The following is a 24519-nucleotide window of genomic DNA, read 5'->3' as shown; positions in this document are numbered from 1 at the left end:
GATCCACTCAGCCTCGGGAGGTCAAATGAGTAGAGGGGTGTTCGATTCCCACCTCAGCTATCCTCTAAGTGGTTTTCCGTGCTTCGCACTTCTCTTCCAGGCAAATACCGGGGCAGTAGCTAACTTAAGGCCACCGCCGCTTCCTTCCCTCTCCCTTCTGACCTTCCCATCCACCCACAAGGTCCCTGTTCAGCATAGCAGTTGAGGCCGCCTGGGCGAGGTACTGGTCCTTCTCAGATTTGTCTCCCCGACCCAAAGCCTCACGCTCAAGAATACTGCCCTAGAGACGGTAGAGGTGGGATCCCTCACCGAGTCCGAGGGAAAAAAGCAACTCTGGAGGGTTAGGAAAGAAAGAAGGAAAGAAATACATTTATTTCAAATATTTACAGACTGTATGTGAATAGTTTTATAGAAAAGAAATAAAAAATAAAAATGGCCGGCTTCATGCCTAAATGGTTAACGTGCTGGCCTTTGGTCCAGTGGGTCCCGGGTTCGATTCCCAGCCGGGTAGGGGATTTTAACCTTCATTGGCTAATTCGAAGGCTTGGGGACTGGGTATGTGTGCCATCTTCATCATTACTATTCCTCACAGATGCGCAGGTCGCCTATATGGCGTCAACTCGAAAGATCTCCACCAGGCCTCTTCGGAGGCAACACTCCGTTATTATTATTATTATTATTATTATTATTATTATTATTATTATTATTATTATTATAGGCAAAAATAATCCTCAGGTACGAGGAAGTGTTAATTTTAAAGTATTGCATAGGAGCAGAAGCCCGTCCCACGGTCTCGAGATAGATTTGATTCCCGACCATGTCAGAGATTTTTACCTGGGTCTGAGGGCTGGTTTGAGGTGAGTTGGGAGAAAGGCCCCGGTCTAAAAAGCCAAGAATAACGGCAGGGACGATTCATCGCGTTGACCACGTATACTTCGCAATTTGCAGGCCTTCTGGCTGAATAATGGTTGTTTGGTAGCCCAAGACACGTCAAGAATCTAGCGCCATTGTTTTTTTCTTGTTCATAGGAGCTTAACGAGAATAAGTCTGAAGAATTCTAGGAGGAGATTCTAATACAGAACTTCTACACCCCTAGGCGTAGGAGAAGGCAGGGCTTGAGTCGTCTTTTTAATGAAAACAACAGCGATACGTTGGGTTAGTATATTCTGTTATAACTTCACTCCTAGAACCCACCCATGCTTGTTTTATGGTAAAGGTGGCGGTCATAGCGCTAACCACTCTACCCCACTTATTGCCGAGATTAGGGATAATGGAGGCTTTTATCCGTCATATCTCCAGGTATGGAGATGTCCTTGTTTTTAAACAATATACGGCGAAACACTGCATAAGGCAGGAAAGTTGAGCTACGTAAGACACAAATATAAGGAAATGTAATTTTCTGGCGGTGCAGTTTCTTTTTTAACTTTCCGCTTCCTTATTCGATTCTAACTCAGGCATCCGGACAACAAATTTAATTTTATTCACATACTATAAACGCAACTGAACACAAGTAATATGAGTTGAGGCCTCTTTAATAACATTTCTATGTATCTCTCATTGTCTGTCCTGGCCATCCATCAATACTCCACATCACAGTCTGCACGGTTGTCAGGTAACATTGTGTCACATATTTTGTATCCTAATTCCAAATAGCCCCCAATCATAAGACATGTTAATACGAAATTAGGTGAAAATATTCCGAATATCTTCCGTCCCCACTTCAAATAAAAATAACTCGGTGAAAATAACACCAAATGTGATCATATGCAATATGTGTGTTCAATTTTCGTTCAGCTGTTATCGGTTTTGAAAATAGCTGGGATACAGATAATGTGTTTCTTGGTAAACGAGTCTCTCGAATGTACGCAGTCAGAAATGCCAGAAGCCTGCACTAAGATACCAGTACGTTTTCTTTTTTTTTTTTTTTTTGCTTTACGTCGCACCGAAACAGATAGGTCTTATGGCGACGATGGGAGAGAAATGGGCTAGGAGTGGGAAAGAAACGGCCGTGGCCTTAATTAAGGTACAGCCCCAGCATTTGCCTGGTGTGAAAATGGGAAACCACGGAAAACCATCTTCAGGGCTGCCGACAGTGGGGTTCGAACCCACTATCTCCCGGACACAAGCTCACAGCTGCGCGCCCCTAACCGCACGGCCAACTCGCCCGGTGATACCAGTACGAGACTGAATGTATAGCTCTAAAAGGTTCTCGAAAATTTACGTTTTCAAAGTTCGAGCAGAGTTTCTACGTCTGATGAAGACTGAATAAGAATGGGGAGGACGAGGAAGAAATTTAGATAATAATGTTTTTGGTTTTACGACCCACTAACTAATTTCTGACTGACCGAGTTGGCCGAGCGGTTAGGGTCGCACAGCGGTGAGCTTGCATTCGGGAGACAGCGGGCTCGAATCCCACCGTCGGCAGCGCTGAAGATGGTTTTCCGTACTTTCCCCATTTTCACACTAGGTAAATGCTGGGCTGTACCTTAATTAAGGGCACGACCGCTACCATCCCACCTCTCCGTCACAGAAAACCTTCAGTGTGTTAATGCGACGTTAAACAAGTAGCAAAAAAAAAAAAAAAAAAAAAAACACCTTTCATCGATTTCGGAGACGTAGAGGTGCCGGAATGTTGTCCCGCGGGAGTTCGTTTACGTGCCGGTTAAATCTACCAACATGGGGCTGACGTATTTCAGAACAGCCCAATTTCGGCTCAGAAAGTCAGAGTCTTTACCGCTGAGCCAATCAGCCTAGCAGAAGCTCAGATAAAGGAGTGAAAATTGTGAAGGTCTATTTTTCAGTGTTATTTATTTGACTATTTGCTTTTAAAATAACCATTATTATTTTTCGTCTGACTATGGAAGAGAAATGCAAATTTGTAAAACGGTAGAACATAACTACGTCTCCGTGGCTCAGGCGGCAGCACGCCGGCCTCTCACCCTGGATAACGCGGTTCAAATCCCGGTCACTCCATGTGAGATTTATGCTGGACAAAGCGGAGGCAAGATAGGTTTTTCTCCGGGTACTCCGGTTTTCCCTGCCATCTTTTATTCCAGCAACACTCTCCATTAACATTTCATCTGCCAATCATTACTCATTGCCCCAGAGGAGTGCGACAGGCACTTAGGTTTTATAAACTATGTCAACAATGGAAAGCATAGCTTCCTCCTTAACAAATTTAATTTTAATTAAAATCAATATTGTGATATAATTAATACATCTTCCGAAAGTAACCAATCCTATCTTCCGAAATATTATTGTATGTGGCAACAATGTGCGTGACCCAGGGCAAGCCCAGGGTCATTCCCTTCTCACTGTACGGGGTTACGTCATTCCCTTCTACACAACAGTCGCAGCCCCACCCTCTCGGTCGACCGAACGCAAGATCCACGACTCCTGTGGTAGTCTAATAGTGTCTTATCTCACAGTCGAGCGCATCAGTGTGTATTTATTGTATACGGGATTGGGTGGGAACCCAATCAACGCCCCAGACACGAAGATGAGTGTTGCTGATGATGATGATGATGATTGTTGTTTAAAGGGGCCTAACATCTAGGTCATCGGCCACAAGATGAGCGTTAGTGCACAAAAAATACATTACTAAGATTTATGCACATTATCAAAAGCTCAGCGTCCGGCTCCATGGCTAAATGGTTAGCACGCAGGCCTTAGGCCACCGGGGTCCCGGGTTCGATTCGGGCAGTGTAGGGAATTTTAACGATAACTGGTTAACTACTTTTACGGTTTTCGGACAGGCCGTGGTGCCTGAATTTAGTCATGCAGGAGTTCATCATCATTCCATCCTCATCACGACGCGCAGGTCGCCTACGGGAGTCAATTAAAAGACCTGCACCTCGCAAGGCGAACTTGCCATTGGACACTCCCGGTACTAAAAGCCATACGCTTTTTTTTTTTGCAGCAGTAGGGAGTAAGGAGATAGGAAGAATGCCTTCGCTTGGAAGAGTTAATTAAATCTGTGAATATTTAACATAACTACGTTTTCCGTGGTTTCCCATTTTTACACCAGGTAAATGCTGAAGCTCTACGGTCGCTTCCTTCTCACTGCTAGTCCTTTCCTATTCCACCATTATAAGACCTATTTCTGTCAGTGCGACGTCAAGCAAAATAAATAAATTCATAAATAATAATGTTATTTGCTTTACGTTAACTACTTTTACGGTTTTCGGAGATGCCGAGGTGCCGGAATTTAGTCCTGCAGGAGTTCTTTTACGTACCAGTAAATCTACCGACACGAGGCTAAAGTATTTGAGCACCGTAAATACCACTGGACTGAGCCAGGACGGAACCTGCCAAGTTGAGGTCAGAAGGCCAGCGTCTCAACCGTCTGAGCCACTCAGTCCGGCAAATAAATAAATAAATAAATAAATAAATAAATAAATAAATAAATAAATAAATAAATAAATAAATAAATAAATAAATAAATTTTCTAGAAGATCACAAGAATGTTTCTAGGAAATATTACAACTATAATTCTTTTGATTGCTACGCATTCGATTTTCGTCCTGCAGAGCTGTTTTGTCTCGTTTTGTTCGGTTTACAGTTGGACGTGATAAAAATATATACAAAAATTCACAAAACATTTTGACATAAATATATCATCCGAAAATTTGTGTAACGAAAGAGTGTCATGTACCAAAATGTGTGACGGAAGTGTAACCTAGCAACCGTGCAAGCTGGCAGTCATCTGAAATTAGCAATCGTTGATGGATGACCATGACCGAGAGACATCTATATATATAAAATAAGAGTTTTGTCTGTATATTGCTAAGAATTTAATACGAATGGTATTTCTGTATCGGTCTTTTCTACAGTAACAAGGAAATGCACTTTTTAATTTTCCGCCATCTCTGTCTACTAGCAAATGTACCCGTGCTTCGCTACGGTATTCTACATTCTATACGGATATCGAAGTAAATTAGTGCACATTAAGTGAATAAGATTTTTAAATTGGGTTTGTCTTGGCTTTATCCGAGAATCAGTATTGTGAAAACCACAGACGTTGTTTCCAATGAAAGTGTGATTTGCGGAATTGCGATGATAACGGCAAGTCCACTTGTTTACTGCAATTCACAACGAAGAAAGTAATTTTCATTTAACGGCAGACCCCATTGCCTAGTGCGCGGCCAAAATCGATTTGGGGAAGTTTCATTACAATGGCAGACCCCATTTCCTACTTCCAGATAGATTACAGTTGAGGAACTTTTATTATATTTGCAAGGACCTTCCTTACTGCCAGTCAAAAATCAGTTGCGTTCTTATCTTTATAATGGCAGACGCATTTTCTAATGCCAGTCAGCTTCCTGCCAGTCACACCGAGTGGGTGAGATTCCATTATAATAGCAGGCCACTATGCCTATCGTCAGTCACATTTTAGATGGGTCAATTTATTTATAATGGAAGACACGCTCCCTAGAGTTCTGCTAGTCGAATCGAGAAGGGAATTATGCATTAAAATAGTGCACAAGAGATGTAGGACGACCCTATTCTTATTGCCTGTCAAAGTCGATGTGGGGAGGACTGAAAACAATAGCAGAAGTCCTCCTTCTGACAGTCACTATCGATTTGCAATGTATTTAATACCAATGGCAGACAAACCCTTTCTAGATTGCTACAAATCGACGTCAATGAAAGAATATAGTCGTCATACGGAAGTATAAGGATGTTAACCATCATATACAGAATAACTCCTGCTAAACGGTACATCAAATCGAAAAACGGATTGTACGATAAGACGAACTTTCTGGCCATATCTTGGGGTCATCAGTTTCCCCCTACCAAGTTTCAAATTTCTGAGATTTCTTGAAGTGCCTCATTAATTCACGTCTTTTTTCATTTTTAAATATTTATATATACATCGGTCCAGCCCGACTTGCTTTTATATATATAGATGACGGATAAGCATGAGCACGTTGAAAAGTGCAGACTTCCACTTCTAGATTCATATCTCCTAAACGGTTTATGATATTATGAAGCGGTTTGCGCCATCAGACGCCCCATTTATCGCTCTACATGTTTGTTTCTTAACCATATCCTCGTATCTCCCATATTAAGGGGGTAAATTGAGTTCAAATATTGAATAGGGTGAAATTTGGGTACATTTATAACATTTTACATTACTTTTTGCCTACTTATGTATAAGCTAGAATCATGAAATTTAGTACACATATGTCCCTTAATAGTAAAAATGTGCGCACCCAACGTGATGATCCTATCATTCTTATAAGTGTGTCAAACAATGAAATATACTTGTAAAATTCACCAAATTTACGAACAATCCAGAAATACGGCCAAATGTAACGTATAAGGGAGAGAGATACGACAAAATGTCACAGGACCAAAGTTGTAGATCACTCCAAATTGAAGGGACATTGTGCCATCCGTTTTGTGATACGACTTACCGTTTAGCCAAAAAATAGCTCAAAAGGAATGTCTGCACAGTCATTAAAATTGCCTCCATATTTCGATATCTTTGGGGGTAAAAAGTGAAAATTTTGAACATCTTGGAATTTTCCCGTCGGTTAGGGACCAAAAGCTATAATTTCACCAAATTTTAATTGTCTACCTCGTCTAGCAGGTTGTGCCGCCATCTTGATTAGGGGGGATGGGGGATAAAAATGAGGAAATTCTCGAAAATTTTTAAGCCCACGAAACCTACAGATTATCGTTTTGGATATACTATACGACTGTGTTCTTATGCTGAGCCCAAAATTTGAGCCCCCCCAGCGGGCCCCCTTCAGGGAATTTTGAGAATTTCCGATTTTTCTAGGGATCCTGGGGTCATCAGTTTCCCTCGTACCAAGTTTCAAATTTCTGAGATTTCTGGAAGTGCCTCATTAATTCACGTCTTTTTTCATTTTTAAATATTTATATATACATCGCTCCAGCCCGACTTGCTTTTATATATATAGATATGTACGCGCATCAAGAGAAAATAGATGAGGAGAATCTAATGAAAATCAGTACGTAAAGTCGGGGAATGAGACACTACTAAGCATAGGCAAGGCAGAACCATAGTGTCGCTAACCCCATGGTGTTCCGTATATAGGGGTACGAATCACTTGTACTGTAGAAGCCGCCAACGTACTCTATTGCTACTAATCACAAACCTATTTGGTTCCTAACATAGTGGTACTACGCGCAAGTAAAAGCGACCCATGGTGTTCCCCGCGTGGTGGTGCTAATCACAAGTAGTTTCATGGTTCTAATAAAATCATTTCCTTGGTCACCTCTTTTAGTCACCTCTTACGACAGGCAGGATATACCGTGGGTGTATTCTTCGTCTGCGTCCCCACCCACAGTGAGTGATGGGATAGGAAAGAGCTAGGAGTGGAAAGGAAGCGGCCGTGGCCTTATTTAACGTACAGTCCCAGCATTTGTATTTGTCTGGTGTGAAAATTATATATTGGTTTATTTATTTATTTATTTATTTATTTATTTATTTATTTATTTATGTTTGTTGTTTGAAGGGCCTAACATCGAGGTCGTCGGCCCCTAATGGTACGAAATGAGACGAAATGAGATGACAAATTAAATGTCCAAAATCCTCCACTGACCAGAATTCAAAGCGTGAGGACGAAGAATGAATGAATGGATAGATATGAATTTAAAGTGATCAGTGGATCCGAAACACAGTGCCCCACATGCACAGAAGCTGGCACAAAACAACAGTATTACGGACCAAGGGACTGCTTCTATAGCACGATGCTGAATCAATAATGCTTGTTGTCGAAATGGGTCCAAAATCCAGGTCATCGGCCCCTCATAATGGTATTTATCGCTAGAAAAGTAGAATCATAGTATTTGTCATGTTGCGGTATTAATCAAGAGTAGCGTAGACTCGCGGTATTACACACATTATGGTACTACTCACAGGTAATCACATTCGCTCATGTATTACAGACCTACTGTGTTTCGCACATTGCGGCGCCATTGACAGGTAACGCAAACCTATGATGTTCATCACCTAAGTGTACTAACCACAGGGACTCGTACTATCCCATGGTGTTCCTCATATAGTGGGTACTAATCATAGGCAAGCTAGAACCATGGGTTCCACCATCCCATGGTGCCGCTCATATAGTGCTACTAATCACAGGTACTGTAAAAACCGTCGAGCCCTCGTTTGCTACTGATCACAAACCTATTTGGTACCCGACATAATGGTACTATGCGCAAGTAAAAGCGACCCATGGTGTTCCCCGCGTGGTGGTACTAATGACAAGTAGATTAATGATTCTAAGTTGATCATCCCTTGGTCGCCCCTTTTAGTCGCCTCTTATGACAGGCAGAGGATACCGTGGGTGAATTCTTCGCCTGCGCCCCCACCCACAGGGGGTTGTGTGTTTGGTCCGCGAGAGGTATTTTATTTCCCTCAAGTCCGCCGGCAAGCCGGTTAGGACCCCGCTATCCGCCACCTGGGACGCGCCACGTGGAGTATCATCTCTCCCCCTGCTACGCCAACCCCTAACCGCACGGCCAACTCGCTCTGTCCCCATATTCCCCTGGGGTTCCCCTTACAGTCGCCTCTTACTACAACTTGCGATTCCATAGATGCATTCTACCACTTGCACACAGTGAAAAGATTTCATCAAGAGCTTTAGTTTATATTTACGTTGAAAAGAGGGTGAAGAAATTACATTTCGTTCTTTAAAAAGGAAGTAATTACATGTTTTCTCCAGATGTCGCGAAGAACGATGTTGTCTTTACCCAATAACAAGTTGCAGCAACTTCTCCTTGGCATGGTGGGCGATCTCAGCAGGGGTGCGGAGTAGAGTACTGTAACTAGTTTAAAAATATCAACGTCTGCAGAGAAACAGAACTTTTGAATTATAGAAACACGTATAGGAAGGTGGTGTATTATAGGAGTGACCTCGGGAAACTGCAACGAAAGAGAATACAATATCTCAGGTTTCTTGGCTCAACGGGAGCCCCAGGTTCGACTCCTGGCCATGGATCTTTCTTTTTTTTTTCGTCACATCGACACAGGTAGATCTTATGGCGACGATGAGATAGGAAAGGGCTAGGAGTGGAAGGAAGCGGCCGTGGTCTTGATTCAGGTACAGTCCCAGTATTTGCATGATGTGAAACTGGGAATACCATATTCAATCAATCAATCAATCAATCAATCAATCAATCAATCAATCAATCAATCAATCAATCAATCAATCAATCCTGATCTGTCTTTAGGGCTGTCGCCCGGGTGGCAGATTCCCTATCCGTTGTTTCCCTAGCCTTTTCTTAAATGGTTGCGAAGAAATTGGAAATTTATTGAACATCTCCCTTGGTAAGTTATTCCAATCCCTAACTCTCCTTCCTAAAAACGAATATTTGCCCCAATTTGTCCTCTTGAATTCCAGGTTAAATTCATATTGTGATCTTTCCTACTTTTAAAGACACCACTCAAACTTATTCGTCTACTATTGTCATTCAACGCCATCGCTCCACTGAGAGCTCGGAACATACCACTTAGTCGAGCAGCTCGTCTTCTTTCTCCCAAGTCTTCCCTGCCCAAACTTTGCAACATTTTTGTAACGCTACTCTTTTGTCGAAAATCACCCAGAACAAATCGAGCTGCTTTTCTTAGTTTTTGTTTTTTTCAGTTCTTGAATCAAGTAATTCTGGTGAGGGTCCCATACACTGGAACCATACTCTATTTAGGGTCTTACCAGAGACTTATATGACCTCTCCTTTACATACTACAACCCCTAAATAGAGTTGCCGACAGTGGTGTTTGAACCCACTATACACCGAATTGCTCAAAAAAATTGATTCTTTTTTCTATTTTGCTTTACGTCGCACCGACACAGACATGTCTTATGAAACAAACGGCCGTGGCCTTAATTAAGGTACAGCACCAGCATTTGCCTGGTGTGAAAATGGGAAACCACGGAAAACCATCTTTAGGGCTGCCGACAGTGGGGTTCGAACCCACTATCTCCCGGATGCGAGCTCACAGCTGCGCGCTCCTAACCGCACGCCCAACTCGCCCGATAAAATTGATTTAAACCAAGTCTTGTTAATTCTTCTAGCTCGGGAACTGGGTATTTGTGTCATCTATACTGTTAATAAAATGAGATGATGTCTGTCTGCTTATTAGTTTGTTTGTTTGTTCCAGACAAGTATGGAAGCTACTGGACCAACTGAAATTTGGTAAGGATATAACCTGATATTCCGAGTCACGCAAGGGACACTTTCGATTTTGATATAATTCACCGTTTCAAACTAATGGGTGTTTTTACAAGGGCATGTCCAAAAAAAGGGTAATTTTTGCCCTACATTAACTATAACAACGGGCCCTACATAAAAATGAGGTGTACCGAGTGCCCCTGAAATTACATTTTTCACCATTACATTTCTTCATAACTCTAACGGTTTTCGAAAAAAAATCAGCTTTCTTGCGTTTTTGGCTGTGGTCACCTTTACTGACGAACAGGCTACTCATTTCGGCATCATATTCATCATTCGTGTCAAATTGTTATATTTTGTGAACATGCCACCTGAAGTGAACAGTGAATGGTGCTCCACAGGGCAGCCTAATCTTTTTATTTTATTTTTAGAATTTGCTTTACGTCGCACCGACACTGAGAGGTATTATGGCGACGATGGGATAGGAAAGGGCTAGGAGTGGGAAGGAACTGACCGTGGCCTTATTTGAGGTACATCCCCAGCATTTGCCTCGTGTGAAAATGGGAGACAACGGAAAGCCATCTTTAGGACTGCCGACAGTGGGATTCGAACCCACTATCTCCCGGATGCAAGCTCACAGCTGCGCGCCCCTGACCGCACGGCCAACTCGCCCGGTTTAAGCCTAATCGTACCAAGTGTTCCTCTGTTTCGACCACGCTTCGTAAATCCCCTATTCCTAGTAAATACTCCCTCCTCGGTAACCCGTTCCCAACTCTAACAGAACAAAATGACTTAGGGGTGTTGTTTGACAGTAAATTGTTATTTGTCCCCCACATACAATAGATAACCTCGCAAGCAATGTCACTTCTCGGTTTGTTGTACAGATTTTCTGACATCACCGATATCCACGCCCTCAGGGCCTACTATGTATCTTGCATCCAACCGATTACTGAATTCGCGTCTCCCATTTGGTCTACCTCTTCACCCACTCTTCTGAATCACATTGACCGCTTGTAGTCATTCTTCTGTGCCATTATTAGAGTCAGAGTATCTGATTATCGAAACTTGAGCAGTAATCAGATACTGGATAAGTTTAAACCTTCGCCCGTTATCTAATCTCAGGAAAGTAGCCGACTTTAGATTCCTATATAACGCTGTTAACGGTTTATTTCGTTCTCCTGAACCTTCATCCGTCTTTTCCCGACACGTTCCAACTCGCAAAACCAGGACTGATCCACCCCTTCATATTCCGTATTCGCGCCTCTCTCTTGTTGAAAGAATCTTATTTATCCGCATACCAATCCTCCTTAACTCTTTTTTATCTTCTGAGATGACCCGCCCCCGCCCCCCATGGCACTACAGCCCTTGAAGGGCCTTGGCCTACCAAGCGACCGCTGCTCAGCCCGAAGGCCTGCAGATTACGAGGTGTCGTGTGGTCAGCAAGACGAATCCTCTTGGCCGTTATTCTTGGCTTTCTAATCACGTAGGCAGAGTGAACCTCGAACCAGCCCTCAGGTCCAGGAACTTGGACGTTTTCTCTTTTCATAGCTGTCCCCTCTATTGTACATAATGTATTTTTTTTACTGTACTCTATAGTTACTTATGTGTTATATCTGTATTTATCTTACTGTGCCTAGCTATTTCTTCTCTTTGTTTTACGATCAATATTTAATTTTCCTCGTTGTTTCTTTTGCCTTTATGTTTTGTAGTTAATTGTTGTGTCTCTACAGTTATTTTGTTAGTTTTTAATTATTATTTTTTTTCATTGTGCTACTTCACTGTAAATATTGCGGAAATCTGTAATTCGGATTATCGCTGCTTTGGTTTCCCAAATAAATAAGTATGAGCAGACCATTATGCGGAAAGCGCTTGGAGGCTTGAGTGTGCTAAGCGTGTTTATCCACGAGAACTGTTGCGAGCTGTAGTTTATGTACTCAGCCATTTTCATTATCATCGTTATTGTAGTATATTTATATTACATGATTCTATATTTTTAATATTGTGTAGGTTTACGAGCCATCTTCTTCTTTTACAGCTTTTCACACACCTTGTGGGTTCGCATGTGCAAAACGTGTAGCACATGTCGATTGAGTCTTGTTTTACGCCCGCATGCCCTTCCTGACGCCAACTTATATGGAGGGATGGCAATCACTATTGCGTGTTTCTGTGGTGGTTGGTGGTGTGGTGTGGTGCGTTGTCTGAAGAGGAGAGTGTTGGGACAAACACAAACAACCAGTCCCCGATCCAGAAGAATTGATCATACGCGATCAAAAACCCGATCCGGCCGGGAATCGGATCTGGGACCCTCTGAACCGAAGGCATCAACGCTCACTATGCATCTTAGGAGTCGGACTTTGGGATTAACCACTTTAATCACTGCTCATAAATTCGTATGAAGAACGTGTACTTTAGCTAGTCTTAAATATAAGTTAATTGCATCTCGCCCATTTCAACCGCAGTAAATAAGTGAGTTTCTGCCAACATTTCAAAAATGCAAACTGAGGCTGACTGTAGGATCGGACAAGACCGAAAGAAAAAGGTTTTCTCTTCTTAAAAGGTTAGCCACTGTACTATATTAGGCTACGAGAACGTCGGTCACGTTTAATAATAATAATAATAATAATAATAATAATAATAATAATAATAATAATAATAATAATAATAATATTTCAAAGGTGAAATTTATGGGTCAGATATCCAAGCCTTTTAAGATAAATGCAGGGGTACGGCAAGGTGACGGTCTGTCACCTCTTCTATTCAACTGTGTTCTAGAGAAAACTGTAAGAATTTGAAACGTAAAGCTTAAAGAGCATAACATTTTACCGGTAAGTTTGGGGAGAAAAAATAAAGGCATTGAAATAAATTGCCTAGGAATTGCAGACGACTTCTCTATATTGGCAGAAACCTAACAAGTGCAACAACACAAATCAATCTCTTGGAAGAAATAGCCAACAACACAGGTTTGAGAATCTCCGTAGAAAAAACAAAATTTATTACAAACATCAAGAATGCTCCAAAATTTTTGGCAACAGATATTGGTCCAGTAGAAAGGGTAACGAAATTCAAATGTTGTTGTTTGAGTCATCAGTCCATAGACTGGTTTGATGCAGCCCTCCATGCCACCCTATCATGTGCTAACCTTTTCATTTCTACGTAACTATTGCATTCTACATCTGCTCTAATCTGCTTGTCATATTCATACCTTGGTCTACCCCTACCGTTCTTACCACCTACACTTCCTTCAAAAACCAACTGAACAAGTCCTGGGTATCTTAAGATGTGTCCTATCATCCTACCTCTTCTTCTCGTCAAATTTAGCCAAATCGATCTCCTCTCACCAATTCGATTCAGTATCTCTCCATTCGTGATTCGATCTATCCATCTCACCTTCAGCATTCTTCTGTAACACCACATTTCAAAAGCTTCTATTCTCTTTCTTTCTGAGCTAGTTATCGTCCATGTTTCACTTCCATACAGTGCCACGCTCCACACGAAAGTCTTCAAAAACATCTTTCTAATTCCGGTATCAATGTTTGAAGTGAGCAAATTTCTTTTCTTAAGAAAGCTCTTCCTTGCTTGTGCTAGTCTGCATTTTATGTCCTCCTTACTTCTGCCATCGTTAGTTATTTTACTACCCAAGTAACAATATTCATCTACTGTACTTCCTTTAAGACTTCATTTCCTAATCTAATATTTCCTGCATCACCTGCCTTCGTTCGACTACACTCCATTACTTTTGTTTTGGACATTTATCTTCATTTTGTACTCCTTACCCAAGACTTCGTCCATACCATTCAGCAACTTCTCGAGATCTTCTGCAGTCTCAGATAAAATAACAATATCATCGGCAAATCTCAAGGTTTTGATTTCCTCTCCTTGGACTGTGATTCCCTTTCCAAATTTCTATTTGATTTCGTTTACTGCCTGTTCAATGTAAACACTGAAAAGGAGGGGGGGGGACACAAACTGCAGCCTTGCCTCACTCCTTTCTGGATTGCTGTTTCTTTTTCAAAACCCTCGATTCTTATCACTGCAGACTGATTTTTATATAGATTGTAGATAATTCTTCGTTCTCGTTATCTGATCCCTATCATCTTCAGAATCTTAAATAGCTTGGTCCAATCAACATTATCGCATGCCTTTCTAGATCTACGAATGCCATGTACGTGGGCTTGTCCTTCTTGATTCGATCCTCTAAGATGAGACGTAAAGTCAGGATTGCTTCACGTGTTCCTACATTTCTTCTGAAGCCAAACTGATCTTCTCCCAACTCAGCTTCAACTTGTTTTTCCATTCTTCTGTAAATAATACGTGTTAACATTTTGCAGGCATGAGATACTAAACTAATGGTGCGGTAGTTTTCACACCTATCTCATACATCTTGCACACTAAATGGAATAACCTTGCCATGCTGGTTTCTCCTAAGGCAGTCAGTAATTCAGAGGGAATGTCATCAATTCCAGATGCCTTGTTTCTATTTAGGTCACTCACAGCTGTCAATTCAAATATCTGGGAGAAATAATTCAAGAAAATGGTTTAGACAAATCTGCAGTAGAAGAAAGGGTACACAAGATGGAAAGAGCATATGGTATCACAAAGAATTTTTATAACAAAGAGTGTCTATCTAAAAATCTTAAAATAAGGCACTACACTACAGTGGTGAAACCGGAATGCTTATATGCAAGTGAATGCCTCGTACTAAACTACAGATTAGATAAACTTGAGGTACTAGAAAGGAGAATCATGAGAAAAATCTCAGGGCCTGTGAAAACAACAGAAGTATGGAAATTAAGATCTAATGATAAAATATACAGGAACATAGAAAACATAACAGAAACCGCAAGAAAAAGGAGACTGCAATTTTTCGGACATATTTACAGAATGGATGATTCCAGATTAACAAAAAGGATTTTCACAAGTACCTTTGGGACAAAAAGGCAACAACTCGCTGGATTCAAGAAGTAAGGAAAGATTTAGAAAGAACTAATATAAGAGAAGAAAAAATTATGGACAGAGAAATTTTTAGAAAGGGGGTACTAAGTATGGAAGGATTCCAAGGAAGATTGAACAAGAAGCCTGGTGCGAAGTGGTCCGAGGACAGAAGGAAACAGCATAGTGAAAGGACGAAAGAATATTGAAAGGAGCGGAAGAGAAAACAACACAGTATGAAGAACTGAATTGAAATTGGCACGTGGTCTTCAGCAGGCCTCATCGGAAATAATAATAATAATAATAATAATAATAATAATAATAATAATAATAATAATAATAATAATAATAATAATAAGATTGAGGCTTTCACGGGCCGTGATTATAGACATGATACTCTAATTAGCTTTCGGCCTTTAGCTGTGTCAAAAAAAAAGGTGAAATTACGTTTTGCTGAGAACCTCGCTCCGCTTATCTCCTCAGATCACGAGGAATCTAATAATGACGGTTTAAATGTTGGTCTATTGTAAGTGGTACTCTTGTTCGTCACCAAATGGTCCGCTGTGTGCTGGCTTCCGAGTAGGAAGTGACGAAACCATCTTAGCTCCAGTTACGATGTTTGTGTTCAACCGTAGGCATGTGCGTTGCGAAATACACAGCAAGGTCATCAGACGAGTCAAGGACGAATGTGTTTTCTTTTTACAATTGGCTTTACGTCGCTCCGATACAGGTAGGTCTTAAGAAGACGATGGGATAGGAAAGGGCAAGGAGTTTGAAGGAAGCAACCGTGGCCTTAATTGAGGAACATCCCCAGCATTTGCCTGGTGTGAAAATGAGATACCACGGAAAACCATATTCAGGAGTGCCGACAATGGGGGTCGAACCCACTATCTTCATATTATTATTATTATTATTATTATTATTATTACTATTATTATTATTATTATATATTGGAAAAGGTTTAACGTCGGACTAATACGTGGGAGGTTTTCGACAACACAAGAATGGAAAGGGTTAGAAAGGGGAAGGTAGCGGCCGTGGCCTTTGCTAAGGTACATCCTCAACATTTGCATGGTGCGAAAATGAGAAACCACGGAAAACTACCTTCGGGGCTGCCGACGGTGGGATTAGAACTCACCATTTCCCGAAAACAAGCTCATTACTACGCGACCCAAACCTTACGACCAACTAGCTCGGTATGTTAATGAAGACAGCTGAAGCATGTTTTAATGCAAGCAAGCTACGAAGAACATTTGAATGCACTCTTCGGATGAATTTATGTAAAAGGTGATATAATACGAAACTGATAACCCAGAAACGAGAATATTGTCTTGGTAGACAGCTGTTGATTGGTTAATGTTCCTGATATTCTTTTAGTGGACTGGTCATTCACTGGAGCCGTGAAAGAGTCAATCTACCGAGCGAGTTGGTCATGCGGTTGGGGTCGCGTAGCTGTGAGCTTCCATTCGGGAGATGCTGGGTTCGACTCGTGCCATCGGCAGCTCTGAGGATGGTTTTCCGTGTTTTCTCATTTTCACAGCATGCACATGCTGGGGCTGTACCTTAATTAAGGTCAGGGCCGCTACCTTCCCCACCCTATCTTTTTCTCTTCCTTGCGTCGCCGAAAATCTGCGATGTGTTAGTGCGACGTTAAACCACTAGCCAAAAAAAAAAAAAAAAAAAAAAAAAAAAAAAAAAAAAAAAAAAAAAAAAAAAACAATTTAATGTGCTCATTTATCTGATGAAGTACCTGTACAGAACGAATAGTAGTCACATTTTTCACTCATTTCTAAAAACTGTTACGAAACTGTTACTGTTACTAAAGCGGAACAGTTACAAATTCTTGTCATCTGATTTAGACAGACTTACTTAACATAACTACTCCCTTCAGTAATAACTTTAATTTTATTCAAACCATAAGACTCACTTGAAGCGAGTTTGCTACGCGGTCCGAATCACTTAGATCTGAGCTTGCATTCGAGAGTTAATGGGTTCGAACCCCACTTTCGGCAGACCTAAGGGTGGTTTCTGGGTTTCCCATTTTTACTCCAGGCAAAAGGCAGTGTTTTGCCTTAATTGAGTCTACCGTCATTTCCTTCTCAATCCTAGCCCTGTCTTATCCTATCGTTACTATAAGACCTGCCTGACTCGGTGCAACATGAAGCCATTAGCAAAAGTAATTTAATTCTGGGAAATTGAACTAACAATGGATGCAAAAACAACTTCAAATATTTAAAAGTTCTATCTATGCAACTTTCTGAGACAAGGATACATAAAAGCAAAGCAAAACATAGCAAAGGAAAGCGAAGTTATCTCCGTCCCGGCCATGAAGGCCGTTGGAGGGGTAGAAGGCAAATCCTTCCACTATCTGCAACCTCGGTACTTGTGGGGTAGAGTGGTCAGCTTTTATTGGGATAGAATGGTTAGCTCTACGCCCGGACGCCGTTGCCCCAAGAATTAACCTGCTACTTATTTATGGTGTTGGCTGAGTGAAACTAAATGCCACGTGCACCCCCAGAAACGAAACTCTCGTTTCTTAAAGGTTTCAACATTCTGACGGGGATTCCAACCCAGGTCCTTCCGGTTAAACCGAGCACTCCTTTATCGCCTGGAGGAGATTCCATTTTATGCACCAACCCTCGTATTTACTCCCACATTGTCCCGATGTCCACAAGCCAGTGGTTAAGGCATGATCGCCGCATCGGACGTCTCTACACACCATTATCTACCGTCTAACCACACACTGTCAAGCCACTATAATTCCGAATTTAACATGACACTGTAGCAAAAGTATTATCTATTTATATGTAATGTTTTGCATTAAATGACCTCAATTATCTGATGTTGCAGTCAGTATGTTTTATTTAAAAGCCATAACTTTGTGTTGTTAAATTAGAGTTAATATGATTACTCGGGCTTTCTATCTGTTAACAGGCGATGAATTAATTTTGAACGCGTGGTCAAACTAAACAATGAAAAAATGTCATGTACTGTAATATAGGATCGGGTGATTCAAAAGTTCCGCAGAACTGGAATTCATTATTATTCCCAAGCTTACCCTGACTCAGAGTTTCGTCCTAGACTATACATCTCTATGCAAATCTTGTTGTATTTCCACCCTTCTACCTGTGGGCCTTGTTACGCTGAACATGTCACACCATCGCACACGCGGTTCAGGTGGCTTCGCTTGCAAGAGCACCGCACATTTCATACCATTTGATTTTTTGCAACATATTCTAAAAACGTTTTCAACCGGCCTATCTACGTGACGGCATCAATCTCCCGATCCTGCAGCACCATTTGTTTGCCACTGTTGCACACAGAACAACAATCTACGGGGTGTCAAACTTGGCCCACCGTAAACCCAGTGCCCGCTCTAGATATACTTGTGCACGCGGGCGCAAGTATCTTACCCTCACTTGGCTTGTACTTCCCCACGTTCCTGACTCAGGGCTTTGCACGCTTACCAGTGACAGGGTCAAGTTACCTGTTTTAGTCTAAAATTAATGGTTGAAACATACGGTTACATAGACTGTGGGATAAGGATTGACACGGTAATTTGTTAGTGTGTGTTTGTATTTGTGTACTTTTGAATCAACATGATCGCTTGAAGAGAGGTTACTTTTATTGTAGCCTAGTTTCTCTAGTTTCAGTTTATAAAAGTATGACGTTTTGCTACAGGAGCGATATAAACTCTGTAGCGGCTTAATACTCGGCATTATTCTGCTTCATAATCGTTCATAGGAGAGTAGAAATTGTAAGCCCCTAAAAAATGTCTTTTATTTGTACTTCATTGCTTCAAAGTAATTATTTATTTTACTGGTACACGGTGATTATAAAGCCTGTTTCGCGCATTTTATGCAAACGTCGTGTTGAACACATTTAATTATGTACTGTATGGAGTACCGTAGTTATGGGCGTGTATTGAACACTCCTCCAGACTTGGGTTATCTGATAAGTGATAACGTCCTGGGCTAGTACTCGTAACACCCGTTTCTCATGCACGCAGAACTGTCAGCTCGTGACACTGACATGCCTGATTCTTATGCCTGTTGCTCACGGTAACATTTTCTGTCAAATTTATTGTACAATAATATAATTTTATAAAATTTCTGTTGCTCACGGTCAAATTCAAGTTTTATAAAACCTTTGATAAAACTTTTCATAAAATAGGACATGTTCTATTCCGTAAAATTAATTTTACGAAACGAACCAATCAGCGAAGCTGACATCACGATGATGCTGGCGCTACGTCGTGAGAAGATTGTGAAGCTCGATTGTAAACAAACATTTCTTTCTAAAATGGCAGGATCCGGGTGGACTAAAGAAGCTGTTAGTGTTTTACTGGACGAATACCAGAAATATCCTTGTTTGTACGAAGTTATAACGGCACTTTATCACAACAGAAATGCAAGAAGAGAGGCAGAAAACACAATCGCCGAATTACAATATGAATGCTGGTCTTCTAACCTCAACTAATTTTCGACCAAGGACAGCAATCCTCCACCTTCTTCTCTTCATTTGACCCAATCCTGAGTCCAGCATTTCCTGGCATTTCTTTTCTTCCATTTTACCACTGTACAACATATAATTGCAGCTAAAGCAGAAAGTTTTGCTTTGTTTGTTGGACCCATACTCTCAAATACACTGTAAGTTCAACAGCTGATTCTTGGTTTAAAAGTTTATCGATAGATGGCAGAACAGACAAACCTTAGTTCAGAAGCGAGTTCATAGATGGCCATCCTGATGCTTCCACGGATTTTATAAAATAATTTTACCGTGAGCAACACAACTTGTTTTCACCAAATTTTTATAAAATTAATTCTACGAAACATTTTACCGTGAGCAATGGCCATTACACTAAATCATTTACCGTTACCACAACCTGGCAATGGAATCTACTACCAGTCGACGTCAGAAACATGTCTAAAAATATAGTAACTTAGCTTTTAAATATAGCTGTGCTGAAATACTAGGAAAACATGAATGAATCATCTAGTTGTGACCTCAAAAATCCTCCTCCTTACTCTTCATCGTTATTTCCCATCTCCTTTTCGTAGATCATTTTATTCCTCTTCTTTTTACTATTTCTTCTCTTCACCTCTAAACTGAAGGCAATATTTCGGTATATTTTTGAAATTTGTACCCTTATGACACGTTCTTTCAATCTTTAAATCTAGTATTCTTAGACATTTTTAGCGACTCGAATTTTTCATATGTTTGATATGTAAGCACAATGTGTGTTTTGTATATATACACTAGCGGAAAAATATATCCAAACACCAAGAAGGAGTTGTGCTGGATTAACGAACGTTGTTAGGCGTATTTATACATCTCAAAGATGACGTTACATTGATTTACACTTCCCGCAAATCGCATTAGCGTGGCGCTAGTATCGCCCCATGTCGTTGCACACCAGGTTTGCTTTAAATACGGGCTGTACTGTGCGAGAGCAAAAATATTATCAATTATCCGTTACATACGGACGTGGAACCAGGTTAATGCATTAAACGTTACCTATGGACACGTCCTCCCATAATGTAGCCAGCAGTCAAATTACGTCTGTCCTTGAGAGAATGAAGAAGGGAGGGAAATTTGGTGGAAGCGGTGACTGCTAGTTGAGGGCTAGGTCACTCAAATGTCAGACCTGAACTTTCATGTTTAGAGCGATAATTATAGACACTCTCCCAGTTAATGAGTTAGGCAGTTCCGTTGATAATAGCCATATTTCCCCTATACTGGTACAGCATCGTTGGAGTACGGAGCAAATTGATTTACTGAGAGGAGATGGCGTAGTTGTTTCTGGGTTGTCTTGTACGTGCTAGAAACACAAACAAATTAACACCTACGTCCGACTGGGAGATTGATGAAGATATTTTCCATTTCAAACTTCCCCCAGGCAATGGCCGCAAGGAAAGGAAGTTGATGTGGCTACAGGAAAGGAACGTCTGTCGTTACAAAGGACTAACCAAGGTTCTGTAACGAAATGTAGAAGTTTACTTTCCTCCTGGAACTCTAAACTTGGAGAAGCAGGGGAATATTCTTCTTCTTCTATTATTATTATTATTATTATTATTATTATTATTATTATTAAGAAGGTGTGCGTGAGATTCGGACTATGTTCGCTAAAATGCAAATAGTAAAATTATAATACAGTGAATTCCCTCTAAGCGGGACACCTACGGTTCGTTCAAAATATGTCCAATGTAGTGGGAGTGTCCAATCTACAGGATAGGTGTACAGTATTTCAATAGTACGCTGATAGTGGAGGAAAGGAAAGATATCAACTGGTGAGGACTGTATATATACATAACAAAAACAGTGGTTCTTTGGACAGATATACAGTACACTGAATTTCATAGCTAATGAAACGTTTTTAAAATCACTATTATGTTTTATTTTGCATATTGTACTGTGCAGTACACAGCCTTTACTGCTTTGCGGGAAAACCAGTCACAATTCTTTTTCTTCATCTGAAGAACTCACTTTTTTTGTAATCAATTATTCCAGGAATATCATAGTGGACTTCCAACACATTATCGAAATCACTAAAAAAAGTCCGCTTCCGTAGCGTAATGGTTAGTATTATTAGCTGCCGTCCTCGTAGGCACGGGTTCGATTCCCGATACTGTCAGAAATTTAGGAATGGCAGGAGGGCTGGTATGTGGTTGAAATGGTACATGCACCTCACCTCCATTGGGGATGTGCCTGAAAAGAGCTGCACCACCTCTAGACGGGGACACAAGTTTACCTTTACTAAGAAAAAACCAACATCTCACAATTCACTGCGAACGACTTCAGGGAGACTTCTCAAATTCTCAGTTAACACATTTCACATTTGTGATTCCAAGCACCATGGATCCAGAAAATTGCGCCCAGGACCGTGGAAATTCGATTGCATTGCTAAACTTATCAGTCAAATTACTGGATGACTCTCTGTCCCAATATTATTGTTTTGAAATGCTTTTGGGCAGGCAGCATTTCCAATGACAATATAACATTTGTTTGGACTAAACCATTACAAACCAGAGAAAAACAATTTTGAACCTGTCCAAACGGCCATTTAATGGCCGTCCAATGTCCAGAGTTAAAGGATGTTCAATGTACAAAGAATTTTTAACATGTAAATGTACAGGAAATTAAACGGCGCATCCAATATGTGTCCAATATAAAGCGGTGTTCAAAGTGAGGGGTTTCACTGTACTGCATTATACCTTTTAAAATAATTTACTGTCCGCCTCTGTGGGTAGTGGTCAGCGTGATTAGCTGCCACCCCCGGAGGCCCGAGTTCAATTCCCGGATCTGCCAAGAAATTTGAAATGTGGTACGAGGGCTGGAATGGGGTCCACTCAGCCTCGGGAGGTCAAATGAGTAGAGGTGGGTTCGATTCCAACCTCAGTGGTTTTCTGTGGTTTTCCACTTCTCCTAACTTAAGGCCACGGCCGCTTTCTTCCCTCTTCCTTGTATATCCCTTCCAAACTTCCCATTTCTCCCACAAGGCCCCTGTTCAGTATAGAAGGGGAGGCCGTCTGGGCGAGGTACTGGTCATTCTCCACAGTTGTATTCCCCGACCCAATGTGTCACGCTCCAGGACACTGCCCTTGAGGCGGTAGAGGTGGGATCCCTCGCTGAGTCCGAGGGAAGAAACCAACCCTGGAGGGTCAACAGATTAAGAAAGAAGAAGAAAGAAAATAATTTACTGTATATTCACTTGTTGAGTCAATTATATCATCTGGCGTAAGTTTGCGAGGATCAGCTTACGTTACAAACAGTACATAAACATAGTACACAATCATATTGTCAATACATTGTCCTGTTGAACATGGACTCACTTAGCGTAAGTGAATATATTTTAATGCTTCGATGATGATGATGCTTGTTGTTTTACGGGGCCAAACATCGAAGGTCATCGGCCCCGAAGATATTTTAATAAGAATGTACCCAAAAGAAACGGCGGTCTTGGAAGCTTATAAATAAAGAAAATAACTGAAAATCACTATCTAATATTATAAATGACCATACTCATGGAAGAAGACTGAGGTAGAGAGATTATCATCAGATCAGCCAGTATCATAATACATATGGGTCTCTTTCTTTTTTTTGCTAGTTCCTTAACGTCGCACTGACATAGATAGGACTTATGGCGACGATGGGAGAGGAAATGGCTGGGAGTGGGAAGGAAGCGGGCGTGAAAATGGGAAAACACGGAAAATCATCTTCAGGGCTGCCGACAGTGGGGTTCGAACCTACTATCTCCCGAATACTGGGTACTGGCCGCACTTAAGCGACTGCAGCTATCGAGATCGGTACATATGTGTCTTGAACTCTATAAGTTGTACTTCCTAAATTTTTAGACATATTCCCCTCAGAAATTATGCACTTAAGAAGAATGCACCAAATAAAACGCATGTGAAACTGTGTTTCACAGAAAATCATATTGCAGTTTAAACATATTCTCTTAAATATAAATTTTCGACTCCATGGCTGAAGGTTAGCGTGCTGGTCTTTCGTTCAAAGGGTCCCGGGTTCGATTCCCGGTGGGGGTCGGGGATTTTAACCTCATTGGTTAATTCCGGCGGCTCGGAGTCTGGAGGTGTATGCCGTCTTCAGCATTAGAATTAATCACAGATAAATAAATAAATGAATAGTACTTCAAATTTCTTTCGAGAACACTGAGTTCGTGACGAACATGAAAGAGGCCCCTCAGCTGTTGAAGTTAGGAGACGGAAAATTAAGGAGAGTTAAGAGCTTTAAGTATTTGGGTGAAATATTTCAAGAGAATGGGTCGGGAAAGAATGCCAATAAAGAGCGGGCAAGAAAAATGGAAGCATTTCTACTGACTAGGAACACCTACAACAAAAAGCTTCTACCGCATAGGGCTAAACTAAGGCATCTAAACACTGTTGTTAAACCTGAGTGCTTGTATGCAGCAGAAACATTGGACACGACTGGGAAAGATGGGATTGAATATATCTGGAAGAAAGAAAGAAAAATTCTCTGAAAAATTCTAGGCTTAAATGTAAAAAAAAAAAAAAAAAAAAAAAAAAAAAAAAAAAAATAGGGAGAGGAGATTTAAATTAAATCTAACAAAAGACTGCATTAAAGAAAAGAAGGAGTGGTTGAATGGACCAGGAAGAGTAGGGCATTCTATAGATACTTGCTAAGGATGGACGATAACAGATTGACGAAGAGAATCTTTGAATTCTTCAGAAAAAGGAAGACAGAGCTAAAATGGTTTCGACTGACTATGATGGGGGTTAAGGAAGATGATTTAATGGACAGAAATAGATTGAGACAACTCATTAAAAAAATCCAACCGGGCGAGTTGGCCGTGCAGTTAGGGGCGCGCAGCTGTGAGCTTGCATCCGGGAGATAGTGGGTTCGAATCCCACTGTCGGCAGCCAGGAAGATAACCATGGTTTCCCATTTTCACACCAGGCAAAT

General features: G+C 41.0%; 1 protein-coding gene across 3 annotated transcripts in view; it reads right to left on the bottom strand.

Annotated features, from left to right (window-relative positions):
* LOC136876412 (5'-AMP-activated protein kinase subunit gamma-1) overlaps nt 1-24519 on the bottom strand; it is a 1375241-nt gene that overhangs the window by 565892 nt on the left and 784830 nt on the right. The gene's annotated exons all lie outside the window — the stretch shown is intronic.

Source organism: Anabrus simplex, chromosome 6, assembly GCF_040414725.1.
Source record: "Anabrus simplex isolate iqAnaSimp1 chromosome 6, ASM4041472v1, whole genome shotgun sequence".
Lineage (NCBI taxonomy): Eukaryota > Metazoa > Arthropoda > Insecta > Orthoptera > Tettigoniidae > Anabrus > Anabrus simplex.
Note: the sequence above shows the minus strand (reverse complement) of the source record. Positions and strands in the feature narration are given on the sequence as shown.